Raw genomic sequence first — 21,366 nt, forward strand, 5'->3', positions numbered from 1 at the left:
GCTCAAGTGCTGACCACTGAAGTTGTAAAATTCCTTCTACAGTTTTCCAAAGAGATTGGGTATTGTTCTTGACTGTGTTCCAGTTCTGGTTAAATTACTTTTACAAGCTTAATTGACTGTGGGCATCTTGACTTTGTGTGCTAAACTATTGCTGTCTGTCTTCAAATGACTTGAGTTAGACCTAGAAGTGAATGAGTATCCCTACCCCATTGCCTTTGTGTGGATCATACTTCTCAAAGTGTTCAGACCTGAGAGTGAGTTTGCCTGAGTTCTGGTCAGCCTTTTGTAAAATCAGGTCTCTTCCCATTTGAGGCTTTGCTGCTTGTCACTTAGCTGAAGGGTTATGAGTGATGCTGCCCTTAGTTGGTGCCTGAGGCCAATCTAGCACAGAGTTCCAACTTTTCAGGACATAATGGGAAATTTTTGGTAAGAAAATGATGGATACTAGCTGGGCTGAGGAATTGATGGGTAGCAGAAGAATCATGCTGTGCATTCAGCATGGGCTACTTTCGAAATGAGAACATACTTAGAGATGTAATTTTTTAAATTTCTGATTATTTTCTTCTTCCTTCTTTTTTTTTTTTTTTTTTTTTTTTAATTTGTTTATTTGAAAGGTAAAGTGACACAGAGAGAGGTCAGTCTTCCATCTGCTGGTTCACTCCAAAAATACATGTAACAGCCAGGGCTGGGCCAGGTCAAAGCCAGGCGCCTGTAACTCCATCTGGGTCTCCTGGTAGGAACACCTAGGCTGTCATCTGCTGCCTCCCAGGTTCATTGGCAGATCCAAAGCAGAGTAGTCAAGATTAGAACCAGGCACTGTAATGTGGGATATGGGTGTCCTGAGCTATGGCTTAATGTCTGCCCCTAAGTGTAGGTTTTTGTTTTTTTTTTTTTAAAGTCTGTTTAGGTTACTGGTAACAGAATATGGTGCTGTGGACAGAACAGCTGAATGTCTCTGGAAGAGCAAACCTGACTGATTGTTAATATCTTTATGATTTACAGTAGAAAAAGTTTGAGAGTGACATTGGTATGAATTTTAATTCTATGTGGTAACCTGGAGTTATGCTCATTATGGACTGGAATACAGTTAGTGATTGTGTGCATGTGTGTGCATGTGTGTGTATGTATGTAGTATGTCAGAGATCAAAGAAAAAGTACAATTTTTTAGAGATTGACAGACTACAGTTTAAATAACTGCTAAGATTTATTAGCCTTGTGACTTTGAATAAATTATCTAAACTTTTTTGATTCTGACATCTTTTTAAAAAGATTTATTTATTTATTTGTTTGTTTGAAAGGCAGAGTAACAGAGAGGGAGAGACATTAAGAGTGAGTAAACTTTTCTGCTTGCTGGTTTACTTCTCAAATGGCTGCAACTGCCAGGGCTGGGCCTGGCCAAAGGCAGGAGCCAGGAGCTGAAACCTTCATCCTGGTGTCCCACAGGGGAGGCAGGAGCCCAAGTACTTGGGCCATCTTCCATTGCCTTCCCAAGCGCATTAGTAGGGAGTTGGGTCAGAAGCAGAGCAGTTGGGACTCAAACCAGCACATCAGTGTGGGATATAGATGTCTCAAGCAATGGCCTAACCCACAGCACCACAGCACTGTCCCCTCACATCTTTAAAAGTGGGATAATACCATTTCCTCACATGCTTATTGTTAGTATTACATGAGGTAACCCAGGTAAAGCTCTTAGATTATGCTTCATGCATGGAAGACACGTAAACACTTTCTGTTCTCTTTACACATCATATAACTTAGAATGAGTGATATATTAATTTACACTTCTTTGCATTTTGCTTTGGAACACATTTTTCTGGTTAGTTTTTCAAATTCACTTTTTATTGGTGAGTTTGTGTGTGTGTGTGTGTGTGTGTATAAGATTTATTTATTTGAAAGAGTTACAGAGAGAGGTAGAGCTAGAGAGAGAGGTCTTCCATTCCTCTGGTTCCGCAGTGGTCAGAGCTGAGCTGATCTGAAGTCAGGAGCCAGGAGCTTCTTTCGGGTCTTCTATGTGGATGCAGGGGCCCAAGCACTTGGGCCATCTTCTACTGCTTTCCCAGGCCAGAGCAGAGAGCTGGATTGGAAATGGAGCAGACGGGACATATGAATTGCCGGCGCTGCAGGCTGGAGCTTTAGCCTGCTATTCCACAGCACCAGCCCCTCAATGTGTGTTTTATGAGTGCTCACCAAGGGTTGTCTTCTGAACATGGCTCAAAGCAGTGTGGTTCATGATCAGAGGTCACAGAGAATGTTAAATGTGTGTATATATGTATTTCTAAGTGTATTCTTTTTATTTTTTTTTATTTTTTGACAGAGTGGACAGTGAGAGAGAGAAACAGAAAGGTCTTCCTTTGCCGTTGGTTCACCCTCCAATGGCCGCTGCGGCCGGTGTGCTGCGGCTGGCGCACTGCGCTGCCGATGGCAGGAGCCAGGTACTTATCCTGGTCTCCCATGGGGTGTAGGGCCCAAGTACTTGGGCCATCCTCCACTGCACTCCCTGGCCACAGCAGAGGGCTGGCCTGGAAGAGGGGCAACTGGGACAGAATCCAGTGCCCCGACCGGGATTAGAACCCGGTGTGCCGGCGCCGCAAGGTGGAGGATTAGCTTAGTGAGCCATGGCGCCGGCCCTAAGTGTATTCTTAAACTGACCATCAGTAAGTTCCTTTATTTATTGCTTCCTTCATTTTAGTCTCTGTGTTACCACACCTGAGCGGTATGCTACAACATTTTTCACCTTTAACCTTTCTCTATTTTTAAGTTTTATCTGTTATTTGGAAGGTAGAGTGACAGGGAGAGATACACACACACACACACACATAACACAGAGAGATCCTCCATCTACTGATATATTCCACAAATGACTGCTACAGCCAGGTCTTAGCCAGGCTGATGTCAGGAACCTTGAACTCTATCTGAATCTCACATGGGTGGCAGGGACCAAAATTCTTAGGGGCCCTTACCTGCTGCCATCTCAGGTGTGTTATCAGGAAGCTGAATCAGAAGTAGAGTAGCCAGGACTGGACCCAGCATCCCAATATGGTATGTGGGCATCCCAGTCAGCAGCTTATTAAACTACTGGGCCATGTCAACCACCTCTTATAACTTTCCTTTAAAAAAAAAAAAAAGATTCATTTATTATTTATTTTATTTGAAGGAGTTAGAGGGAGAGACATACAGAGATCAACCATGTGCTGGAACACTCTCCAAATGGCCACAGTGTCCAGAGTTGTTCTGGTCCGAAGCTAGGAGCATCTTCTGGGTCTCCCATGTGGATGTAGGGGCCCAAGCACTTGGGCCATCCTCTGCTGCTTTCCTAGGTACATTAGCAGGGAGCTGGAGTGGAAGTGGAGCAGCCCTGGGGCTGGTGCTGTGGTGCAGTGGGTTCACGCCCTGGCCTGAAACGCCGGCATCCCATATGGGCATCAGTTCTAAGTGCAGTTGCTCCACTTCCAATCCAGCTCTCTGCTATGGCCTGGGAAAGCAGTAGAAGATGGTCCAAGTCCTTGGGCCCCTGCACCCACGTGGGAGACCCAGAAGAAGCTCCTGGCTCCTGGCTCCTGGCTTCGGATCAGTACAGCTCTGACTGTTGCGGCCAATTGGGGAGTGAACCAGCGGATGGAAGACCTCGCTTTCTCTCTCTCTCTCTGCCTCTCCTCTCTCTTTGACTTTCAAATAAAATAAATAAATCTTTAAAAAAAAAGGGGGGGGGGGAGTAGAGGACTTGAACTGGTATGCATATGGGATGCTGGTGCCCCAGGCAGCAATTTTAGCACTTTTTCCAAGATGCCGATCTCCACAGTGATCAAAAAAAATTATGAAAATGTCTCATTTTTTTATTTAATAAATTTTTTTTTTCTTTTAAAAGAGTTACAGGGAAAAGAGGGAGAGAGAGCTTCCATCTGCAGATTCATTCCCAAGATGGTCACAACGGCCAGGCCAAAGCCAGGAGCCAAGATTTTCTTCCAGGTCTCTCACACGAATAGCTGGGGCCCAAACACTTGGGCCATCTTCCACTGTTTTCCCAGGAGCATTAGCAGGGAACCAAATAAGAAGTGCGGCAGCCGGGACACAAACTGACACCTATATGGGATGCCAGCGTTGGAGGTGGCAGCTTAACCTGCTGCATTACAGTGCAGCCACTAATTTCTTTCTACATTGAATCAGGACTAGGAAGTTAGGAATGTAGAGTTTTTTTTTTTTTTTTTTTTTGATTTCTGTACCTAGTCCCTCATAATAGTATGACAGCACAGATACAGAAATTTAAAGCTTCTTTTGATAACTTTTCTTCACATCTTTTTAGGAGAGGCAGGGACGCATGAAAAATATTAATATCACTACAATTAATGCAACTTTATCCATTTAGACTAGAGATCATTTTAGGGTCTAAACTTCCATTACCACTATCCAGTTTCTAAGTTCTCTTTTGTAAGATAAAGATTCTTGGAGATGGTTGTGAAATGGGCTGATTCCATTTGTATCATTTGTGTTTTTATGAGATCTGGAAATCTTGTTGGGTGGGGAGGAAGATAGCAGAAAAGGAACTAAATTAAAGAATAACTTTGGTTCTTATTGTCTTATGTGCTGGGTAAGAATCCCCCACACCATCACATGCCACTTCCCACACAAACTTTGGAAGGATTTCATATTTTATGTTCCAGGTGTTATCTATTTATACAGTGGATTCTTAGTCTGTGGATTGCAACTGTAAAATTCTTTCTAAAGATAGCATTTTGTGTATTTTGTGGCAATTCATATTACCTAACAATTATATTTAGAAGAATTTTCTAGGATGGCTGGGGTGAGAAGTGAGGTGTGCTGGTGACTTCTTAGTTACTACCACCAATCTGGCATGGCATTTTATAACATAGTCTGTTAAATGTGTAAGACTCAGTCTCCGTGCCATCCATAGCCCTTAGTGTTGACTAAGACCAACTGAGCAGTTTGTTTACAGAGCTAAAAAAAAAAAAAAACATGCTAAGTCCTGTATTCTATCAGGTGAGTTTCAGGCTTTTAGAAGCATGGAAGTGGCTAGTTAAATTCTGCTTTCAGTGGATAGATTAATTATTGAATAGTTTTCGCTATAGAAAAGTTGCTCTAAACAGGTTTAGGAAATGTCCGAAGTATAAAAGAGAAACAGAGGTATCCAAACAAAGCTTTTGACTTTATAACATTGCTGTTACACCTAGTTTATGTCTCTGAGATTGGATTAGCTTTTTTTAAGCAGATTAGCAGTGAGCCAAAATAATCTACTGTTTACCCTAACCTATTTGGAACCTTAGAAGCTGAATTAATTGAATTTGCATAAGGCACAGAGGTAGTGACTATACCTTAGCACTCCTTTGTCTGTGGTTTTGCTTTCCACAGTTTGATCCCTGTGGTCAACTGTGATCTGAAAATATTAAATGGAAAATGCCATAAATAAAGCAATTCATATATTCTGCTTAACTTATTTTTAAATTTATTTATTTAGGGGGTTGGCACTGTGGCACAGTGGGTTAAAGTCCTGGCTTGAAGCGCCGGCATCCCATATGGGCTCTGGTTCTAGTCCTAGCTGCTCCTCTTTCAGTCCTGCTCTCTGCTATGGCCTGGGAAAGCAGTGGAGAATGGCCCAGGTCCTTAGGCCCCTACACTCATGTGGGAGACCCAGAGGAGGCTCCTGGCTCCTGGCTTCAGATCGGCAGCTCTGGCTGTTGCAGTCATCTGGGTAGTGAGCCAGTGGATGGAAGACCTCTCTCTCTGTCTCTCTCTGTAACTCTGTCTTTCAAATAAATAAATCTTAAAAAAAAAAAAAACTTTAATTAAAAAAAATAATTTATTTAGTTGAGAGGCAGAGACAGAGCTTCCATCTGCTGATTCGCTCTCCAAATGCCAGCAATGGCCTGGGCCAAAGCTGGGAGCTGGGAACTCAGTCCTGGTCACCATGTGAATAGTGGAAACTCAGTTACTTGAGCTGTCACACTGTCTCCCAGGATCTGCATTAGCAGGATGCTGAAATTGGGAGCCAGAGCCAGAAATTGTGTGCCTGTATTCAGATGTGAGGCTGCTGGTGTGTTAACTGCTAGTCTAGATACCTGCTCTCATAAATTTTAAATTGTAAGTAGTACTGAGTAGCATGATGAACTCTGTCTCCTGTTCCATCTCGCTTAGGAAGAGATCTCTTTGTCCAACATACATATGTATATGCTACCTGTCTGGTAGTCACTTAGTAACTGTCTTAGTTATCAAATTGAATGTGGTATTACTGCAGTGCTCATGTTCAATTAATTTTACTTACTAATTTTTTTTTAAATTTTTTGCCAGGCAGAGTTAGTGAGATAGAGAGAGAGAGAGAGAGACAGAGAGAGAGTTATAGACAGTGAGAGAGAGACAGAGAGAAAGGTCTTCCTTCCATTGGTTCACTCCACTAATGACCGCTACGGCTGGTGCTGCGCCAATCTGAAGCCAGGAGCTGGGTACTTCCTCCTGGTCTCCCAATCAGGTGCAGAGACCCGAGCACCTGGGCCATCCGCTGCCCTCCCAGGCCACATCAGAGAGCTGGACTAGAAGAGGACAACCGGGACTAGTACCCACCACCCCAACCAGGGCTAGAACCCGGGGTGCTGGCGCCACAGGCGGAGAATTAGCTAAGTGAGCCACAGTGCTGGCTTATTAATGATTTAAAAGTACACGAGTAGTATTGCTCAGTGTTTGAATATACCAAAGAGAGACTGTAAAGTGCTCGTCTAAGTGAAAAGGTGAAAGTTCTTTACTTATTAAGGGTGAAAAAAAGTCTTACACAGAGGTTGCTGACATCTCTAGTAAAGTGGGATATTTTGAGAGAAATCACATTCGCTTAAGTTTTTTTTTTTTTATAAAGATTTATTTATTTATTTGAAAGTCAGAGTTACACAGAGAGGAGAGGCAGAGAGAGGTCTTCCATCCGCTGGTTCACTCCTCATATGGCCGCAACAGCCGGAGCTGCGCTGATCTGAAGCCAGGAGCCAGGAGCTTCTTCCAGATCTCCCATGTGGGTGCAGGCACCCATATGGGATGCTGGCGCTTCAGGCCAGGGCGTTAACCCTCTGAGCCACAGCGCCAGCCCCAATACTTAATTTTTATGGCAATATATTAATATAACTTAATAATCTCCTACTATGCCTGGCTTATAAATTAAACATAATATGTTGTCTGAGAAAAAATAGAGTTGGTACTATGCATGGCTTCAGGCACGCTTTGGGGAGCTTAAAGTATGTCTCCCATCACTATATTCCTAAAGTTGTACTTATGAAATGCATAAAGTTTGTATTCCTTAAATAAAAATTTCTTTGGGAAAAAAATTTAAATAAAGAATATCATATAAAAGAAATATGAGTAAGGAGGTACTACTGAAGCTTCATTTCAGAGCCACAAGCCAGTAAGTTTTAGATTAACTTTACAATAGTAATGAAAACTTTTGCTTTCTTGAATGTGCCCAAGAAACTTCATTGCTGTTAAAACTGATCAGAAAAACAGGTAACCTATTCTTGCTTACTAATGCAGATATTCCTTTGGAATGAGAATAAAGTTCTGGAAAGATCTTTAAAAATTAGTGTGGGTTGTTTTATGAATTGCTCACTTCTCTGTGGCAGCCTCTGTATCTACATGATGTCATTTCTGGGCCAGAAGCCCAACTTTACCCAAGTAATATGTTAATGATATAAATAAATGAATCAACTGTGCCTGTCCAGAGTTTGCCAGTAGGGCATTGGGAACTGATTAATATGATAAAGATGTCACTTTATAAATGAAATGCGGTATGTCTAATGGACTGGGTCATTGCAAAAATTTTCATAATTTTACCTGAGAAGTTAGATACTTGATTTTATCTCCTAAGGATGCTGTTTAAGGAAGTTTGGCTGAGTTCGAATGTGAAGCATTACGCTTGCCTCACATATCATCTTTTTGTTCTTCCTGATTTTTCTTAGCCATCTGGAAAACTACTCAAGTTTACCTCTGGTGGTAGCCAAGAGACTGTATTCTTCTGGTGCATTGTAATCAATGCCACATATTATCAGGTAGGTTTTATTGACTTGACTTAGGATCCAGCATTAGACTCTGCCCTGTAACTTAATGTGAGTAGGAGGGCGCTCCTTGATGTTCTAAGCCTTTCTCAATTTATTGTTACTTGTACCTTTGGAATATCATCCTTTTGTCTCCATTGTACTTTCTGGCAATTTAAGAAAAATTTTGAGATGTGAATGGCAAAAACTGATAATGAGGACCAAATTCTATGTAAAGGTAAATCATGGTAGAAACACAATGAAAAATAGATTTCCCATAGAATCATTTAAATTGAGGTAAATGGGCTTAAAGATTAGTTAAAAAAAATCCTTAGCTCTCTGCTAGAGGTCAGTACTTAGGGTTAGAGTGCACTCCTGACATGCTCTGAAATATGTGGTTAAAATTAATAACTATAAACACCAACAGGTTGTATAGGTATTAATCCAAAGAAGGCACAAGATTTCTTATCAGAGTTTGGTGGCAGACTTCCTTATCTTCCTTATCATTATTGTAATGCAGTTGTCCATTGTGAAATATACTCTCAATCTTCAAATGGAAGAAAAAAGAGACAGGAGGAAGCTCTTATTATGGGTTCCTGGTTTGATTACTTTACTCCCAGTTCTTAAAATATGGATGTACTTAAAAAAAAATTAACAGTGCTCTCTGAATTCTTTAAAAGACCATTGGTGAGCAGATTTCATAGACTTGAAGCTTTGTGCTAAGTTGTATACAATGTTTGGATGATCATTGCTGAGTGGCAAAACCCAATCTTCTCCCGGGAAATACAGTTAGGTATGAGACAGGAAGGTCCGCTATGCATAGACTCATTCTTTATGTGTTGCTTTAATGTTCTAACCCAGCTTTTTCACAGTCAGTTTCTACATTCTACAAAAGTGGATGGTAGCAGTAGAACTCAAACCCTGGACTCTGACACCAGCCCTTTTGTTTCTGTTATACCATATGTTGCCTTTGAGGGACGTTATGGGGGGGAAGCCATTGTAATCAATATTCTGTACTTTGGAAATTTATATTCATTAAATAAAAGTTAAAAAAAAAAAACAGGTCTGTTTAGTTCCAAGAGATGAAGCAAATGAGCTGAGGGGTGGCATCTTCTAAAATATTGAAATGACTACAGAAATAAAAAGTTTTAAAATTGGTTAGGTGTGAGTCTCAGGTTATGGGAAGTTGGTCGGCTAATGAGTTTTTTAAGGAAATAATTTTTATAGACTTAAGAGGTAGTTAAATCCTAGTGTTTTGACAGTCCATTTGGCATTCCACTCAATCCCTGAGGAGATTTCATGGGAAAAGCTGTTCTGATTCTTACAGCCTTTTCTCAGTATACATCTTTTATACATCTTTTTGTACCTCTCTGTAGCATTGGAAACATGAACCGTGTTAAAACTTTTATCCTTTTTTAACCAAGATAACCAAGATAAAACTTTTATCCTTGTTTTCCAAGGTATTTAATTCTTTGATTATTCTTTCTACTTCCCTGCTTCTGTGTGTCTACTCGTTTCCTTAAAGATAGGTATTCTCTAAGATTCTTTCCTTGGATTTCTTCATTCAGAACTTTGTTAGGTACTTAATTTGTGTGTGTGTGTGTGTGTGTGTGTGGTTAGGAAGGTATAATTTATAAGACATTTGGTTTTGGGGTCAGCACTGCGGCTCAGCAGATTAAAGCCGCAGCCTGCAGTGCCGGCATCCCATATGGGCGCCAGTTTGAATCCTGGCTGCTCCACTTCTGATCCTGCTCCCTGCTAATGCACTTGAGAAAGCGGCAGAGGGTGGCCCAAATCCTTGGGCCCCTACACCCACATGGGAGACCCAGAAGAAGCTCCTGGTTCCTGGCTTTACCTTGCCCAGCCCTGGTTTTTGCAGCCATTTGGGGGAGTGAACCAGCAGATGGAATATCGCTCTTTAAAAAAATTTTTTGGTTCTAAAGTTGCTCTGTAGTTTGTTCACAAGTCTGTCCTTCTGACCCTAATTTAAGTTCCAGACATACATTGGTTTCTCACTACCTTTCTTTCAACTTTTTAATATTTTTAATTTTTGTTTTCATTTTTTATTTGAGAGACAGGGGTCAGAGAGGCCATCTGTGTGTTGGTTCACTTCCCAAATGCCCACAGCATCCAGGGGCAGGCCAGCCTACGATGAAACCAGGAGCCAGGAAGTCAGTCTGGACTCCTAGATGAGTGATAAGGGTCCAGCTACTTGAGCCTGCTGCCTCCCAGGTGTACATTAGCAAGAAGCTGGAATGGGAATTGGAAGCAGAGCAAGGACTCCAACGCAGGCACTCTGATTTGGGATGTGGGCATCCCAAGTGGTGTCTTAGTGATGCACCAAATACTCACCTCTCAACTTGGATTTTAAACATACTCAAAATCAAATAATGTGCTAGCTTCTCATTTGTGACATTGGATTTCCTCTGGATACCCAGATTCAACACTTGTCTTTTTTACTCTTTAGCTCCATAACTGCTTTTTGAGCCAAATATTGTCTATTTTTATAGTGTTTCTTGTATCACTTACTTCAGTCCAAGACAGGCCTCTTGTGCTGGTAGTTAAATTATTTTTAAACTTGTTTCTCCTTCCTTTCCTGTCTACTTTAGTCCATCTTATCATCTCACAAAATAATCTTCCTGATACCTAACACACATGGGCATGTGCACTCATATACCCCAGCATATACTTAGCTTATTAGCTAGAGTTACCACTCAACCAAACCAAACTACTCATCTATTTTCTTGAGCATGTCAGGTTTTTTAACTTTCATATCTTTCTCATTCTGGACCTATAGAATGAATGTCTTTATTTCTGTACTCTGAAATCGTATTCTTCCTTCAGAGCTTGTCTCAGAAGCTAATTTTCCAGGGAAGCTTTCCCTTTTTCTTGAAACTTTAGTCTTTCTTCTGTTCAACTGAAACAACATCCTATTTATCTTTGTTGTGATACTGATATTTGTATCATAGTATACTAATTTTCCTAATTGACTAATTGGCTACAAAAGGGATTGTGACTACTTTGTTTTTATTTGTAGTTCCTATATTGCCTGGTACATTGTTGCATACCAGCATATTTGTGTACAGCTAGCCACTGGGTGGTGCCAGTGGCCTATGATTGGGGTAAAACTGTGTAACCTAAAGCCTCTGTATGGTTGGATTGTCTCCTACTAGCAAATCTGCACAGTAGGAAGACATTCATTTCCCTGGACCAGAAACATTCAGGATTTCTTTCTGCTCCTCTATCCAGCCAACCAAAGGGTACAATGTCATAGATACAGCACCTCCAAATACTTAACAGAAAGTAGCTCCGAACTGGAGTCCTATTCCACATAAGTATAGATAATATGAGTTTCAAGCTTTTGGAGGGTTGTCCTTTGAATTTTAATACCTGAGGTTCTCTGTCTGATTAATAAACACTGTAAGAGGTGGGTGGCAGCAGGAGTCAGGAAAGTAGGCTTGGAGGAATATTCTTGTAAAGTAGAAAAATTTAAAATGAATCATTTTAGACTACATTATGGCATAGCAGATTAAGCCACTGCTTGTAATGCTGGCATCCCACATGGCCACCAGGTCAAGTCCTAGCTGCTCCACTTCCAATTCTGGTCCCTGCTAATGCACTTGGGGAAGCAGTGGACGATGGCCCAAGTCCTTGGGCACCTGCACCCATGTGGGAGTCCCAGATGAAATGCGGGGCTCTGGCTTTGGCCTGTCCCAGTCCCAGCCCCAGCCATTGCAGCCATTTGGGGAGTGTCCCAGTGGATGGAAGATCTCTCTCACTCTCTAACTTTGCCTTTCAAATGAATCTTAAAAAAAAAAAAAAAAATGGCATTTCAACTTGGAAACAAAAACTGGAGTTGGAGAAGGTAGAGCCATTTTATACCAGATGGACTGTGGGACCTAGAAAAGCAAATTTGTACTTTGGATGGAGATCAGCGCTAAACAGCTGTTCAGTTATATGCGGTATGAGACTTCTGTCCTCCTGAGTGGAACTAGGGACTACATGGCTCATAAATACCTATATGACTAATAATTGAAATACTTTTCTACCATCACCTTTCAGCTTCAGAGTAAATCTAAGACCTTGTCTCATTTAAATGTGGGTGTTTATGTAGGAGAGTTGGGCACTTGAGCAGCAGAGTGAGGCAAGGGCTGGCGTAAGAGAATGTAGAGATTATGTAAGTCGTGAGAACTGACTGAGACTGAGTTAGTACAGTTCTCTTGAGATGTTGATATTTCCCTCAGGCCCAAGGTAGAGTAGAGTTTTCTCAGACCCTAGACACTGAAGAGTTTCAAATGAACTTGAGACATTTTAAAAAATACAAAACATAAGCATGCAAATTAACAGTACAGTTGGCAAGAACTACTTTGAGCTACTTTAAGCTGCTGCAAGTTACCATCAAGACAGTAGAATTGGAGATTTTTTATGTATTTAGGATTCATTCAGTGTTTTTATTTGTTGGATATTATCTGTCAATTTAACAGTTTGTGTGGTTTCTTTTTGTCCCCAACATTCTCCTCCCAGTTTCTCATTTTTTAGGCCACACTTACTGCGATGTAATTTGCAACAGTAAAATTTTATCAGGTTTTTTGTTGTTGTTGTTGTTGTTGTTTTTTGCAACCCATTCTTAGAATTCTGATAATCATGTGCCTCAGTAGGATTTTATTTTCCGACCTTCAGCATCTGGCAACCACTGATCTGCTTTTCATCTACCTCTAATTTTATCTTTTCAAGAAAGTATTACTTGGCTGTTCGAGTCTGAACTTAGCATAACTCATATGAGATCTATCCATGTTACTGCTCCTATCAATAGTTCATTCCTTTTTATTGTTCAGTAATAGTCATTGTGTGGAAGGACCACAATATGCTTATCCATGAGGAACATTTGATTGTTTACATTTTTTGATGAGTCTAAATAAAACTAGTATTTACCTATAGATTTTTAAAAAATTTAGTGGGTGTATTATTTCATTTTTCTTGAGTTTCCTACATTGTATGCTAAATATATGGTTAACTTAATAAGAAATAGCTATTTTCCAAATTGATCATACTGTTTTATAGTACATGAAAGTTCTAGTTGCTCTACTACTTGTTAGTACTTGATAAAGTAAGTTTTTGTTATTAGAACAATTAAGATTTTGTTTTAATAGATGTATAATATATTCTCATTGTGATTTTAATTTATATTTCTATAATTATTTAATAATGCTGAGTATCTTTTCACGTGATTATTATTTAGTTACAAAAATTTTAAATACGTTCTAGAAGCAGGTGTTTGGCCTAACCATTAAGATGGCCCATATCCATGTGGAATGTCTGAATTCAATACCTAGCACTGACTCCAGCTTCCTGCTAATGCAGACCTTGAGAGGCAGGGGTGATGGCTCAGGTGAGTGAGTATCTGCCACCATGTGGGAGACCTGGATTGAGTTTCTGGCTCCCTACCTCAGCTTCAGTCCAACGCTGGCCATTGTGGACACTGGAGCAGTGAACCAGTGGATAGGAACTCTCTCTGCCTCTCAAATAAGTAAAAATTAAAACATGTATTTTTCTGGTTATAGTCCTTTTCATACATGTATTTTGCAGATATTTTCTCCCAGTCCATAGCTTCTCTTTTGTTGACAGTGTCTCCTGAAGTGATTTTTTAAAGTTTTTATTTATTTATTTATTTATTTGAAAGGCAGAGTTACAGAGAGGCAGAGAGAGAGAGAGAGAGAGAGAGAGAGAGAGAGAGATCTTCCACCCACTGGTTCACTTCCCAGATGGCTGCGATAGCCAGAGCTGCACTGATCTGGAGCCAGGAGCTTCTTCCAGGTCTTCCACGTGGATGCAGGGGCCCAAAGACTTGGGCCATCTTCCACTGCTTTTCCAGGCCATAGCAGAGAGCTAGATTGGAAGTGGAGAAGCCGGGACTTGAACCAGCACCCACATGGGATGCCAGCATAGTAGACATTGGCTTTTACCTGCTGTGCCACAGTGTCGGCCCCTTGAAGCGATTTTAATTTTGATGAATCTAGTTTCTTTTTTTAATGACTTGCACGTTTTGTGTCTGATTCTAATAAATAGTTGCCTAACTCAGGATCACAATGATTATCTCCTTTGTTTTCTTCTGGAAGTTGTATTGTTTTAATACGTTTAAGTCTATGGTATGTTTTGGGTAAGTTTTTGTTTTGTTTTTTGTTGGTGGCTTTTTTTGTTCTAGTTGGATGTCCAATTTTTCTAGTATGCATGGTCTCTTAGATCTTTCCTCGTATTAGGGAGGAAAAAATAGCACCAATTTTTTTTTTAAGATTCAATTTTATTTATTTGAAAGGCAGATTTACAGAGAGAAGGAGAAAGAAAGAACTTTCATCTGCTGGTTTACTTCACAAGTTGCTGCAATGGCCTAGCTGGGCCAGACTGAAGCCAGGAGCTTCTTCCTGGTCTCCCACACAGGTGCAGGGATCTAAGGAGTTTGCCATATTCAGCTGCTTTCCCAGGCACATTATCAGGGAGCTGGATTGGAAATGGAGCAGCCAGGACTTGAACGGCACCTGTGTGGGATGCCAGCATCACAGGTGGTGGCTTTACCTACTACACCATAATGCTGGCACCAGCCTCCGTGATTTTAGAGAAGAGACAGTTGGTACTTCTTCTACAAAGTGCCCTTATCCAGTATACTAACTCCTCTGCATGATTTTTAGTTAATAAGTGGTTGGTTAAAAATTTAGGGCTTTATTCTTACTAAGAAGAGAGATCTAGATTGCTTAGCATTTCTTAATGAAATTAAAATGATACTTGGGTGTTACTCCCGCTTCCATCCATGCCCCTCCTCCAGTAGTTTTAGTCTTTAACCCTCAATTTGGTGGGGTTAGCTTATTTTTAGAATATAGGCAGCTCTGTTAATCTAATCAAATTCTTCCAGCTACCTTGGATGGTGAGCTCATCAGCTTTCCAAGCTCAACATGAGCTCCTATTATAAAATAAGGTTTTATTTTTTTATTTATAGTTTATTTTAATAGATTATTATTATGTATGTATTCACTTTTTTTTTTTTTTTTTTTTTTTTTTTTGACAGGCAGAGTTAGAGAGAAAGAGAGAGAGACAGAGAGAAAGGTCTTCCTTTTTCCGTTGGTTCACTCCCCGAGTGGCTGCTATGGCCGGCATGTTGCCACCGGTGCGTTGCGCCAATCCGAAGCCAGGAGCCAGGTACTTCTCCTGGTCTCCCATGCAGGCACAGGGCCCAAGGACCTGAGCCATCCTCCACTACACTCCCAGGCCACAGCAGAGAGCTGGAGTGGAAAAGGAACAACCGGGACATGTATTCACTTATTTTTAAAGAAGCTATTATAGAGATAAACAACTTCTGAAAAAATCAGCACTGTTGAACACGGTTTGCATAACATGAAGTCTTCTCTGTATGTAAATTTAGGCAAATATCAACTCCATGAGGAAATTTTTTTCTGACACTTCCCTTCCTCTGTACCTCCTTTTCAGTGATGATTTGTATTTGTGATTTGCTAAAAGGTTGAGGTGACTTTATGACAAATTGCAAACATGACCACCATGACCAAACATTGATGGAATCAAGGAGTTATTGAGTTGGATGGGATCTCATATATCATAGCCTGTCCCATTGATTTGGACGCTGCCCTAGTCAGCTCTGGCTGCTATAACAAAACACCATGGGCTGGGTCCCTTAAACAACAGTTTCTCATAGTTCTAGAGGCTGACAAGTCTTGGGCTTGTAGACGGCTGTTGTCTTGCTTTGTCCTTACAAGGTGGAAAGGGTGTGTACAGAGGGGGAAAAGGAGATAGAGTTCTCTGGTCTATTCTCTAGGCTCTAATCCTACTATGAGGTTTCCACTTTTTTTTTTTTTTTTTTTTTTTTTTTTTTTAAGATTCATTTTATTTATTTGAAAGGCAGCATTACACAGAGGGAGAGACAGAGAGAATCTTCTATCCATTGGTTCACTCCCCAAATGGGTTGGGCCAGACTGAAGCTGGAGCCAGGGGCTTCTTACAGTTTCCCCACATGGGTGCAGGGGCCCAACCATTTGGGCCATCCTCCACTGCTTTTCCCAGGCACATTAGCAGGAAGCTGGATTGGAAGTGGAACAGCTGGGACTCAAACCAGTGCCTGTATGGGATGGGAGCACTGCAGGCAGCAGCTTATCCCACTGTACCACAGTGGTAACCCAAGGCTTACATTCTTAAGACCTTATCTAAACCCAGTTATCTCTCAAAGGCACAGTCTCAAAATATCACATTGGGATCTATGCCTTCATCCTATGAATTTGGTAGGGGGAACAGTTCAGTCTGCAGCAGGCAGTAAGACTTAATTTCTGCCCTGGAGTTGGATTGGTTGTAAATTTCTTCATTTTGCTTGAAATTTAAATTATAAGAATGACAACTCATCCCCAAACTTCTTGTATCTCACTGTCATCATTTCTTGGCTTTCTAGAGAAGTTGTCTCCTACAATGGGAATGTATGCACTCAAAGAGATATACAAGATGAACAAGAGGTACATAGAAAAAAGATGTTGAAATATCTGGGTTTTTTGTTTAGTTCTTGTTTTTTATTTATTTGAAAGGCAGAGTTAGAGCAGGAAGAGACAGAGAGGGGGAGAGAGAGAGAGAGAGAGATCTTCAGTCCGCTGGTTCACTCCCCATATGGCTGCAGTGGCACGGATTGGGCCAGCAGGAACTGAGAGCCTGGAGTTTTTTTCTGTGTGGAGCTTTCCTGTGTGGGTACAGGGGCTCAAGTACTTGGACCATCTTCGGCTGTTTTCCTAGACACATTATCAAGGAGCTGAATCGAAAGTGGAGCAGCCAAGACTCAAACCAGCATGCATATAGACTGCTGGTGTCACAGGTGGAGGCTTAGCCTACAACACCACAACGCCAGCCCCCACAAATTTTTTTTTTCCAAGAAAAATGAAGCTTGCTTACTTTTTTTTTTTTTTTTTTTTTTTGACAGAGTGGACAGAGAGAGAGAAAGACAGAGAGAAAGGTCTTCCTTTTGCCGTTGGTTCACCCTGCAATGGCCGCCGTGGCTGGTGTGCTGTGGCCAGCGCACTGCGCTGATCCGAAGCCAGGAGCCAGGTGCTTATCCTGGTCTCCCATGGGGTGCAGGGCCCAAGCATTTGGGCTATCCTCCACTGCGTTCCTGGGCCACAGCAGAGAGCTGGCCTGGAAGAGGGGCAACCGGGACAGAATCCGGCGCCCTGATCAGGACTAGAACCCGGGGTGCCGGCGCCGCAGGCAGAGGATTAGCCTATTGAGCTACGGCAGCACCGGCCTGCTTAGTTACTATGAATTGAGTGTGCACGTGTGTGTGTATACATTAAGGCTTCATGCTGAACTTTTTTTTTTTTTTTAAGATTTATTTATTTGAAAGGCAGAGTTATACAGAGAGAGAAGGAGAGGCAGAGAGAGATCTTCCATCTGCTGGTTCACTCCCCAGTTGGCCACAATGGTTGGAGCTGCGTGATCCGGAGCCAGGAGCCAGGAACTTCTTCCGGGTCTCCCATGTGGGTGCAGGGGCCCAAGGACTTGCCATCTTCCTGCTGCTTTCCCAGGCCATAGCAAACAGCTGGATCAGAAGTGGAGCAGCCAGAACTCGAACCGGCACCCTTATGGGATGCCGGCACTGCAGGCAGCTGCTTTACCTGCTCTGCCGCAGTGCCAGCCCGTGAACATAGAGGATCATAGTTTTGAGACCATTGTTCTAGAGCACCTTTTGCAGAAATTTTATCATATAATTCTACTCATTTGTATCATCTCTGGAATGACTACTGGTTGTGTATCCCTTGACACATTCTGGTCCCTTGCTTGGGACCAGAAGCATTTCAGATTTCAGACTTCAGAATATTTGAATTGATTTTAGCAGTTGAGCATCCCTAATCAAAAAAATAAGAAATCTAGGGGCCAGCACTGTGGCAGAGTAGGCTGAACCTCCACCATATGGGTGCCAGTTGCTCTTCCAATCTAGCTCTCTGCTATGGCCCTGGGAAAGCGGTAGAAGATGGCACAAGTGCTTGGGCTCCTGCACCCACACAGCAGACAGTGACCTAAATTGGGTTGAAATAAAACATTCAGAGTTTGATTTTGTTAATAAATTTAGCCATAAATTCTGTCAACTCTTCTTCCCCCAACTCTTCTGGGGGATGGCACTGTGGCGCAGCAGTTTAAAGGCCTGGCCTGAAGCACTGGCATCCTATATGGGCGCCGGTTCTAGTCCCGGCTGCTCCTCTAACGATTCAGCTCTCTGCTGTGGCCTGGGAAAGCAGTGGAGGATGGCCCAAGTCCTTGGGCCCCTGCACCCGTGTGAAAGACGTGGAAGAAGTGTCTGGCTCCTGGCCTCGGATCAGCACAGCTCTGGTTGTTGCGACCATTTGGGGAGTGAACCAGTGGATGGAAGACCTCGCTCTCTGTCTCTGCCTCTCTCTGTAACTCTGTATTTCAAATAAATAAATTAAATCTTCTATAAAAAAATCACTTCTTGGAAGACCCTTAATCTGAACTACTCTGCAAACTCAGGTTTTTTGGTTTTTTGTTTCAAAGATTTATTTATTTGAAAGAGTTACAGAGAGAGAAGAGAAGGCATGGCCGGCACTGTGGCCCACTAGGCTAATCCTCTGCCTGCGGCACTGGCACCCCGGGTTCTAGTCCCAGTTGGGGCGTCAGATTTTGTCCCGGTTGCTCCTCTTGCAGGCCAGCTCTCTGCTGTGACCCGGGAGTGCAGTGGAGGATGGCTCAGGTCCTTGGGCCCTGCACCCGCATGGGAGACCAGGAGAAGCACCTGGCTCCTGGCTTCAGATCAGCGCAGCACGTTGGCCGCAACGCAACTGCCATTGCGGCCACTTTGGGGGTGAACCAATGGAAAAAGGAAGACCTTTCTCTCTCCCTCTCTCTCTCACTGTCTAACTCTGCCTGTCAAAAAAAAAAAAAAAAAAAAAAAAAAAAAAAAAAAAAAAGGGAAGAAGAAGAAGAGGCAGAGAAAGAGAGAGGTCTTCCATCCATTGGTCCTCTCCCCAATTGGCCATTGTGGCTGGAGCTGCGCCAATCAGAAGCCAGTTGCTTCTTCCAGGTCTCCCACATGGGTACAGAGGCCCAAGGACTTGGGCCATCTTCTATTGCTTTCCCAGGCTACAGCAGAGAGCTGGATCGGAAGTAGAGCAGCCAGGACTCAAACCAATGCCCATATTGGATACTGGCACTGCAGGGGGCAATTTTACCTGCTATACCACAGCGCTGGCCCCTAAACTCAGGTTTTGAAATGATTCTTGTGGCTTCTTTTTTCCCCACTTTGCAATGCTGGATGGAAGTTTAGACTTTGATTCCTCCTGGTTGTTGAGGCTGGGAAAGCAAATGTATTGGCTAGAGCAGTTATAAGTCTATGAGACAGAAAGAGGTCTTCCATGCACTGATTCATTCTCCCAAATGCTGCAATGGCCAGAGCTGAGCCAAACCAAAGCCAAGAGCCTGGAACTCCATCTAGGTATCCCACGTGGGTGGCAGGGGCCTGTATTTGGGCCATCTTCTGCTGCTTTCCCAGGCTCTTTACGAGAGATCCTGATCTGAACTAGAGCAGCTGGGACTCACGTCATCACTCCAGTGTAGGATGCCAGTGTCACAGGCATAACCCACTGTGAAACAGTGGCAGCCCCTTGACCTTGGTTTTTAATCTTAAAAAAAGTGGTGCAGTCATTTTCTGTCACTTCATAGGAGTTTTGCAATTAATGGAGTCAATTTTAAATCCTAGAAAAAGATATTGCCAAGATGCTAAAGAAGATAAACAGAAACTATTGGAAAGGAGAAGTGGGGCTGGCACTGTGACATAGTAGGTTAAGCCTCCCCCTGTGACACCAACATCCCATATGGGTGTCAATTTGTGTTCTGACTGCTCTTCTTCCGAGCCTCTGGTAATGGCCTGGGAAAGCAGTGGAAGATGGCCCAAGTCCTTAGGACCCTGCACCCACGTGAGAGACCCAGAAGTTCCTGGCTCCTAGCTTTGCATAGGCCCAGCTCCTGCTGTTGCGGGCATTTGTGGGGTGGACCAGCAAATGGAAGACTCCTCTCTCTGTCTCTCCCTCTCTCTCTAACTCTGCCTCTCAAATAAATAAATCTTCAACAACAACAACAACAACAACAAAAGAAAGAAATGGAGAAGCAAGTGCTTTGTGAGTAATGCTCTGTGTGTGTGTTTGTGTGTGTGTACGTATGTAACAAAATAAGAGGGAAAAACAGCCTGCTCTTCAATAACTCCTCATTGTTTTTCTTTATGTAGTTTCACAAATCTCTGTTGTGTTTGTATTGTTTTTCATCATCACCCCACTACATGTCCTTTCTTCAAATTCAGCCTCAGTCTTGCTCTTGAGTATTTCTACTCCCCCATCTTGATCTACTGTGAGCAATTTTTGAACAGCTGTCTCTTGGCAGAGGAGACACCTTATATGAATCAGCTTGGGTTTTTGTAGGGGAGAGTAAGGGATAAGGAAAAAGATGGGGCTGCTTTGAGATTATTGTTAGGGAATGAAAGAGCTGTTGAAAGATTAGAGGCCTGCGTGCTTGGGTAAGGACTGGGGTCATATCATACTTTGTCTTTTACCAGTGTCTTTTGTCCAAGGCACTGAAAGGGCTTACAAAATTCTGGTCTGAATAATAATGTTTTTGCTTTTTGGAATTGCTGGAGGTGGCAAGTGAAGCCCAGGGGGAAGGGGAGAGTGAATGTGTTACCATCCCATGGGCTTTGCCAAAAAGATTGTTCTAATGAAAGTTGATGGGATTAGGTGAAATAATGTTTGCCACTGTATGAAATGGTTTAATGGAAATGTGCTTTCCCTTCTCACCTTTACACTTGATGGTTGGCTGCTAGTTCTAAGAGGGAGGAAGAAAATAAACAACCAGTGCATACCCCCATGACTTGAATGTTCTTTCTTAGGAGTAGCGTGCTCCTGTATTCTAATTATTGATCTGCTTTTTAATCCTTAGTGTCTGTACCTGTAAGTTAGAAGCTAGGTGTCTCAGTGAACTTAAAGTCCAAGCTCATACCTCAGAAGCTTGATTTCTTCTATCTCTGTTGATTTTTAAGTAAAGTGATACTCTGTGATATACCTCTTTATGTTATTAAAACAAAACTAAACAGAGTTTATGGGTACATATGACTGTTGTTTAAAATAGAAGGTTCTTGCATAGAAGGCAGTACTGAAGTGAGGCCTTTATACTGAGTTGAGGCTCTTTGCTTGGTAGTACCTTGATAATTGGTATGTGCCTACTGTTTCAGATTTTATTTCAGTTCTCTCTTTCCTATCTGAAAAAAAACACTACCAGCTACTCAGTGAATAAGGTAAAGAGATGGCAGTGA

The 21,366-nt window shown here is 42.2% G+C and overlaps 1 protein-coding gene across 34 annotated transcripts in view; it reads left to right on the forward strand.

Moving 5' to 3' along the window:
* DCAF8 (DDB1 and CUL4 associated factor 8) overlaps positions 1 to 21,366 on the forward strand; it is a 54,448-nt gene that overhangs the window by 1,576 nt on the left and 31,506 nt on the right. For 14 of the 34 annotated variants that reach the window (XR_016210488.1, XR_016210490.1, XR_016210489.1 and 11 more), the window contains exon 3: positions 7,944 to 8,033. The exons of the other annotated variants lie outside the window; for them this stretch is intronic. The gene's annotated coding sequence lies outside the window, so the exon portion shown is untranslated. The remainder of the gene's footprint in view (positions 1 to 7,943; positions 8,034 to 21,366) is intronic. 34 annotated transcript variants of the gene reach the window in all.

Source organism: Oryctolagus cuniculus, chromosome 7 (assembly GCF_051225735.1).
Source record: "Oryctolagus cuniculus isolate XC-2025 breed Fujian yellow rabbit chromosome 7, ASM5122573v1, whole genome shotgun sequence".
NCBI lineage: Eukaryota > Metazoa > Chordata > Mammalia > Lagomorpha > Leporidae > Oryctolagus > Oryctolagus cuniculus.